Raw genomic sequence first — 7076 nt, forward strand, 5'->3', positions numbered from 1 at the left:
GAAACTTTTTTGGACCCAGAGGAAAAATAATTTTCACCAGCTGAAAGTATGTAGTGAAGGAACATTTGTGAAATACATCAGTGTAAAAAAAGAGAAAACCACCACACATACACTCTTCTTCCAAAGAAAAGAAAACATGCAGATTTTTTTTTTCCTGTTTTTCCTGAAGTTACTCTCCAGGTTGCAATCAGTTCTGGTAGAAAACAGCACAGAGAGCACTGGACAATTTTGTGCCTGGGAATGTACTCACATTTATCATTAAAATTCAGTTGCTGTGTGTAACCTTTTTACCCTCTCCAGCTTTTCTCCCACTTACTGGGCAGAGGTACAAGACAGCATGGAAAATGATGGTGTGCATCACCACCCAGAGTGCCAGAAGCACCACACACCATCAGAGAGTTTCACTTTCCAGTTTATCTCTTTTCAGACTCAAACATGTTTCTAAACAAAGTAAGAGCCATGGGAGGTGTAAAACACCTGAAAGATTAAACATATTAACAAGGAATTGTAAGGCTCATATGCCCAAAAATAGAATTACATGTGCAGGCACTTGGGAAAGCTTTCTGGCTTGCTCTAGAAAGAGCTCCTCTGTAGCCATGATATTTTATAGAAAATCCTTTCCTTAGGATTTTTCCTCCTGAGAAGCTGGGAGGCCTCAGGAACAAAATGTAAACAATGATTATCTGCTGCTGTGGAATGCAACAGGTGCATCTGTGATTGGTCTCATGTGGTTGTTTCTAATTAATGGCCAATCACAGTCAGCTGGCTCAGACTCTCTGTCCGAGCCACAAACATTTGTTATCATTCCTTCTTTTTCTATTCTTATCCAGCCTTCTGTTGAAATCCTTTCTTCTATTATTTTAGTATAGTTTTAATATAATATATATCATAAAATAATAAATCAGCCTTCTGAACATGGAGTCAGATCTTCGTCTCATCCCTCATCCTCAGACCCCTGTGAACACGGTCACACTCCTCACAGGAGGTGATAACAACCTCTCTCCACCCTTTCTCCCCAAAATACAAAGCTTAATGAAATGAGCATGGCCCAGAGTCAAAGATGTGGCTGTGGCAGGCCAGATGTGAGCACTGACAGCCTGACACTTACTGGTGAGACAAGTGGGCCAGGCACTGCATTCAGCCACTCTGAGGTGCCAGCACCAAGTGCCACCCCCACAGCAGGAGTCTCCAAGTCAGGAAGAAAGACAACAGGCACATTTGCTTGGAAAGATACAGCAGCAGAAAGAAAAACGTGGTTCCAGATTTTCTGTGTGAATCTTCTGCTCTGTCTGAAGAATGCAGTCCTGATTTGCATTTACTGCACTTATCTGTTCCTCTAGACAGAAGACTCTGGATCCTGCTCAGGACCTTGTCCAGCAGTTTTTCCAAGCCATTCAACATTATTTGAAGCCCCAGCAGGTATTTTTACTGATATCTACTGCCACAAGCAAAAGGTTCTGTGCAGTTTATGCCAAATACTCACCCAGCTATAAATGCAGGCTGGTTGCCAGCCCATTTCCCACACATTTACTGCTCTGACCACCCATTCTCGTGTGCTTTCACCTACCTGTGCTGCAACTACACCTTCATTCTGCTTTGCAGACATGTTCTGTGCCACTAAAATTGCTCTTCGTGGGAAAGGAGTACAGATAGCTTGAGAAACTGCACAGGCCAGTAAAAAAACAGGAAAAGGACTCTTATCAAATTAGTAACGTCTCGGGTATTTGGGTGGAGGCATTTGGCACTGGGCTTGCATATTCTTATGGGACTGAGTCCATGAATACTACAAACTCCATTCCTTTGCTTCATATTTTTCTTCCCAAACTTAGATATATTTCAAAAGAGCCCCTCTAAAGATGTCTGATTACTATATGCTACACAAATTGCTAAGCAGGAATTTTACTTTATTCCATTTCCATACAGGATAAACCAAGTTAATGATATTTGCAAAAACTAAAGGAGGTATTTCTTTTGTACCTTTGCGAGCAGGGCTGTGGGAAACAACTAAGAAAATTAAAAAAAAAATTGCTACTGAGGGAAAACAACTCCCTGGGATGAGTAACTTCTCTAATATGCCCTAATTGTAAGACAGTTCATGTCTCTTGTGACTTGGAGTAACTCATCAGCTGCTTGAATTGGAAATACTGTCATTTATCTCTTTTACCTTGAACACAACCAGGACCATTTCCTTGTTTTAGATGCTACTTGTACTTTCTGGTGTATAGCAATATCCATCACACACTTATAGTTGTGCCTCAGTGTGATTAACATGACTCAGTAGCACAGACTGACTACCTGCACACTCATCTCAGTGTCTGCCACCCAGCTTGGGTTCTTTTCATCCTTTCATCACCAATAGCAGCAATCTGCAGTGTGAAGACAAGCAAGATAAGGACACATCCATCAGAGGAGATCAAGGCTTGCTGGTGCTGGAAGGAGGCTGTGCTCTACTTAGTGGATGACAACATTTTTTCCAAGTGCTGTAACAAAAGCTAACAAGTTCCTACTCGACTTGTTGCCTGGAAAATTTAACCAACAGGTGTGGGTAAAAAACATTTTTTATGTGGGCTGTTATGTTCTTCTAAATTCTCAGCCAGGGAAATTAAATAGAACCAAAGCTAAATCCCATGTGGTCTGAGAAATACGTGTATAACTGATAAGTGACACACCTGATGTTAGACAGCAATGTCTTCATTATTGATTCACATGCAAAACAGACTTGGGCAAAAGAGGAACTGGGAAAAGAGATATTAGGGCTTTCTGGGTTTAAAGTAGCTTGAAAAGGGATTTCTGCCATCTCACACCTTTAATACAGTATGCAGATGTTCTATTCAGATTTAAAAAAAATTCTCAGCATCTCGGAACACAGTTTTTTCTCTAAAATTGAAATATAACATTGCACTGCTCACTGTGGGCAGCTGTTTGGTTTTTAAACCTACATACCAAATGTCACAGCAGCTAAAGATCCAGCAGCTTTAACACAAGAGAGAACTTTTCATTGTGCAATGGTGATTAAAGCTCAATTCTGCAACACTGAGACTTTGCTCTAATGGAACTGTTTGTTTGACTAAGGCTTAGTCAAACAGGCAGGCCTGAGCTGTGTGTGCTCCATATGTGTGTATGGCCAGAGCTGTGTATGCACCTGGGTGGTTTGGGAAAATGATCTTTAAAACAACTTAGCTGAAATGGCACAAATCCCTACACAATCTGCGCCCAATTTAAACTTGGATTTTATAACTTTTCTTTAATTAAATCCAAATTGTTAATAGCTTGTGATTCACAAATATAATGGATCTAGGGCAAATCCTTGCTATCAGTCCTTTTGCCAGCTGCAGTGTTCCTACTGAAGGAGATGCAGAGGGAGGAGGCAATAACTTAATTGCTCAAAATGACAGTAATGTCTGCATCTCCTGCACACAGCCTCATAAGCTCATGTGCTTTTCATTCCAATTTATGACAGCAAGTCTCAGCACTGAGCACCTCCCATTGACTAACAGCCAGTTGGGGTGGTGAGCTGAGCTGTCTCTTGCATCCACAATCCTTCCCAGCAGTTGCTGATTTCCTGGAAATGCCTTGCTCTCAGATACAGCAGCATGTGAATGCAATGAAAGCACACACACATGTGCTGCACGTTTGCTACCTGCTGACAAGCAGCAAAAAATGGTGGGGGTTTGTCTTTTTTTTTTTTTTTAATGTTGTACTTTCCTGGTTAAGATAATTGAAAATGAAGTCCTAGCACAGAGAAATTTTACCCAGATTCTGCCAGTGTGGCAAGAACTACTGAAAGGATTTTAACAGAAAAATTTCCTGCATACTTTAAACCCAGACAAGGTTGACAAAGAAGTCCTGTTACCTAGACCTTAGCAAACATCTTCCCCTGTGGCAAAGGAATGTGGTGACTGCATAGACATGTGGAGGCTGCAGGACCAGGACAAAACAAACACAGCAGCATTTAGAGGGGAGGATTCATCCCTCTGTAGATCATCTTTGTGTTCTCCATACCCTCCCAACTGGCCCTGAGCCCCCATGTGCAATTCTATCATCTTGTTTCCCTTCCTATTTTCTCACCTAATTCATGTTCCAGATTTTTTTTTTTTCTGGAAAGCCTGCAGCAATTACATCACCCTTTTATCCTATTTCATGGTCTACATGTGTACAATAAAAAATAAGGAAGTAGCACTGCAATCCAGATTAAGTAGAAAGAAGTCTGGCAGGCTCTTCCTTGCTGGCTGCAAAAAACCATAATCCTGAAAGCAGAGGAAAGATTCTGAAGCATTTTCCCAGGCTATTTCTCCACGTAATATTCTTGTCAAGAAAAACATAATAACCTATCCATTGGGCCTGCAAAGAAATGCTCTATTCTTAAACTGGAAACTCACACAGATCTCCATGTTAATATCAATACCAATGTGTCCCAAGTTAAAACAACTTACCAGAGCTTTGTAGTTGCTCCACCCTGATTATTCTTTCACCAGAGCTGCATAATTTTTTCCTCAGTGGCACAGCCAGCTATCACTAGGTGCAGCACTTGGCAGGTTTTAGCCAAGGAAACACTGTTTGCCATGAGCTTTGGCTCTGACAGACCACGTGGATTCTTGACATTTCTCTTTGTGTCTCAGGGCAAGAATGAAAACTACATCTAAGAAAGGAACAATCCCAAGAAGCAGATCATAGTCAGACCCTGGAATAGAAGGCATTCAAAACACTTTGCTGGATCATGGCCTCAAACATACCAACCCTTTATACCCATCATCCATAAATCTTGCTGTGAGGAACAGAGAAATATTCACAACCCTGCATGTCAGTGTGTTATGACATGTGCTCTTGGCAGCTGCAGCTGGGTCTGCAGGACTTGGGGTTTTTGTATGTCTTTGCTTTATTTCTTTAATGAAAAAGAGGCTGTTTAGTCTCTGTCCAGCTATTCCTCAAACCAGCAAAGATAGAAGAAGCCAGTGCTGTGGTGTCCTTAAGGCCCACAATACTCAAATCCAAAATACTGTAGAGTGTGCTTTTATTTTGGTGCATTATGAGTCAGGAAATAACAAATGGAAAGGAGTGATGGGGTTTTATGTGTCTGTAAGATTTCTGTCTGCTTCTGTTTCCCATTGTTTCCATCTGGACTATCTGCACTGCTCACTAAGCTGCTGGCATTGAGGGGCATCCTGCATTTATGTAATTCTCAGCTGCAGCTTATGAATTGGCAAAGCTCTGACTTACAGAAAACTAGATGGGTTTGCAACTGAAGCCAAGGAGATGATGCAAACTTGTAGAGATTCTCTGTACCTTGGGAAGAACACAACACACACTGAAGACAGTAAGTTATACAGCTTCCCTCCATTAAAAGAGCTATTGCTGTGTGCATTTTCAAAAAGTCCTCCATGAAGATAAGAGGCATTATCCTTGGTTCCTCCACTTTGACCTTTTTGCTGCAATTTCCACTTAATCTTTCACTGATGTTCCTGGTTTATTATTAAAAGAAGCCCACCCAGAGGAACACCTGAAGGAAAAAGTACTCTCTTTTTCTATGTGCTGAGTAATGTATAAAGTATTCCCTTCTTCAATTTTAAAATTTAGTTGACTAACCACTTTTTCTTTTTCTGACACTGAAGAACATTCTAGCAGTCAGTGGCAGCCCAGTGTAATAGATATTCCTGTGATATTAACAGTGTAGTGAAGTTTGACAACCCAGATTTTGAGTAGCATTTAATACACAAAATACTTACAGACCCAGAGCTGAGGCAGTGCTCTACAGGTGCAGCTTACTGGCTTTAGCCTTGCTTCCTAATCAAAGTTCCTGTTCTTTCTTATCTCTCAGCCATTCAATAACTCTGGAGTGAACTGATTGACCACATAGAGCTCTAAAAGATAAAATACATTTCTGCAAGCTTTGTGAACATAAGGAACCATTAAGATAGAACAGGCCTCTGAGGGTCATGATGGAAGGAAAGCACACCCTGCAGCAGGGCCTTGTACATTATTTGGTATTCTGATGCCAAATACTCCAAGAGGGAGCAGGAGACAACAAAAATGTCTCCATATCTGGAAAATAACTAATTCCAAGTTTGCAGCCAACCATGAGATAGGAATCTGCAAGAAGGCAGGTTTTGCCAGTTCTGGTGCTCTCAGAACTACTCATTTCATTGAGAGAGGTCAGCTCAAAAACCAAACCAGACAATTACAGAGCATGGCTGCACAATTAGGATACATTTCAGACTGCCAAATATTTTTTCTGGATTAAAAGAAAGGGTGAGTAACTCTCCAAACCAGGACATACATCTTGAGGAATGCTGAACGATGCAGGGTTCTGTGAGTTAACAAATTTTTAGTTAAAATACCAAAGTAGCTGCAAATGTGCTAGAATGGGGTTAAATCAAGGCTCAGCTTGTTTTTACAAGCCAGTGCTTTGTAGCTTCACTGACTTTTGTCTGATTAGACACCCCATGAGGGGCAGTAGCTTATGAGATACGGTAAAAACAATTTTTCTGCTCCAGCAAATATGCTCTTATTTGTATTTATGTGTCTCTTGCTAGTCAGCAAAAAGCCACTTGGTGAGATTCATCATTATCATGTTCACTGCTCCATTCAGCTCTCCCTGAAACTGGAAAGCTTTTACTTACCCATTATGAAGCTTTATGGATTCATCTGCAAAGTGCACTTTGGGGAAGTCTAGCCTGCCAACAGATTTTTTTCAGATTAATTCTTATCTCCTTGCCTCACATGCTTGCCCTATTAATGGTGACATGACACCAGTAAGAGATATGAAAACCACAGCCTTCTCATATCCTTACACACAGGGAGAGCTGAACTCAGATTCCCCCAACCACAAGGCAGTTTGTGGTCTCCTGAAAAGCAATATAAGCAGCAAACCAAGGGTGTGACCTCAGAGCCATTGTTTCGGACTCAAGCACATCCCAAGGGCCCATGGCAGCAGTGCAGTGGGGCTGGCAGCACACCCAGCTGGGTCAGACTCACAGCCCAGAGCCAAGAGCTCCTCTGCTCCACTCCTGCACAGCCTCTGACTCTCTGGGTGGCCCTGGGCCCCATTCCACAAACAATTCCCAGCACAGACTTTGCCA

Source organism: Ammospiza nelsoni, chromosome 14 (assembly GCF_027579445.1).
Source record: "Ammospiza nelsoni isolate bAmmNel1 chromosome 14, bAmmNel1.pri, whole genome shotgun sequence".
NCBI classification, from domain to species: Eukaryota; Metazoa; Chordata; class Aves; order Passeriformes; family Passerellidae; genus Ammospiza; species Ammospiza nelsoni.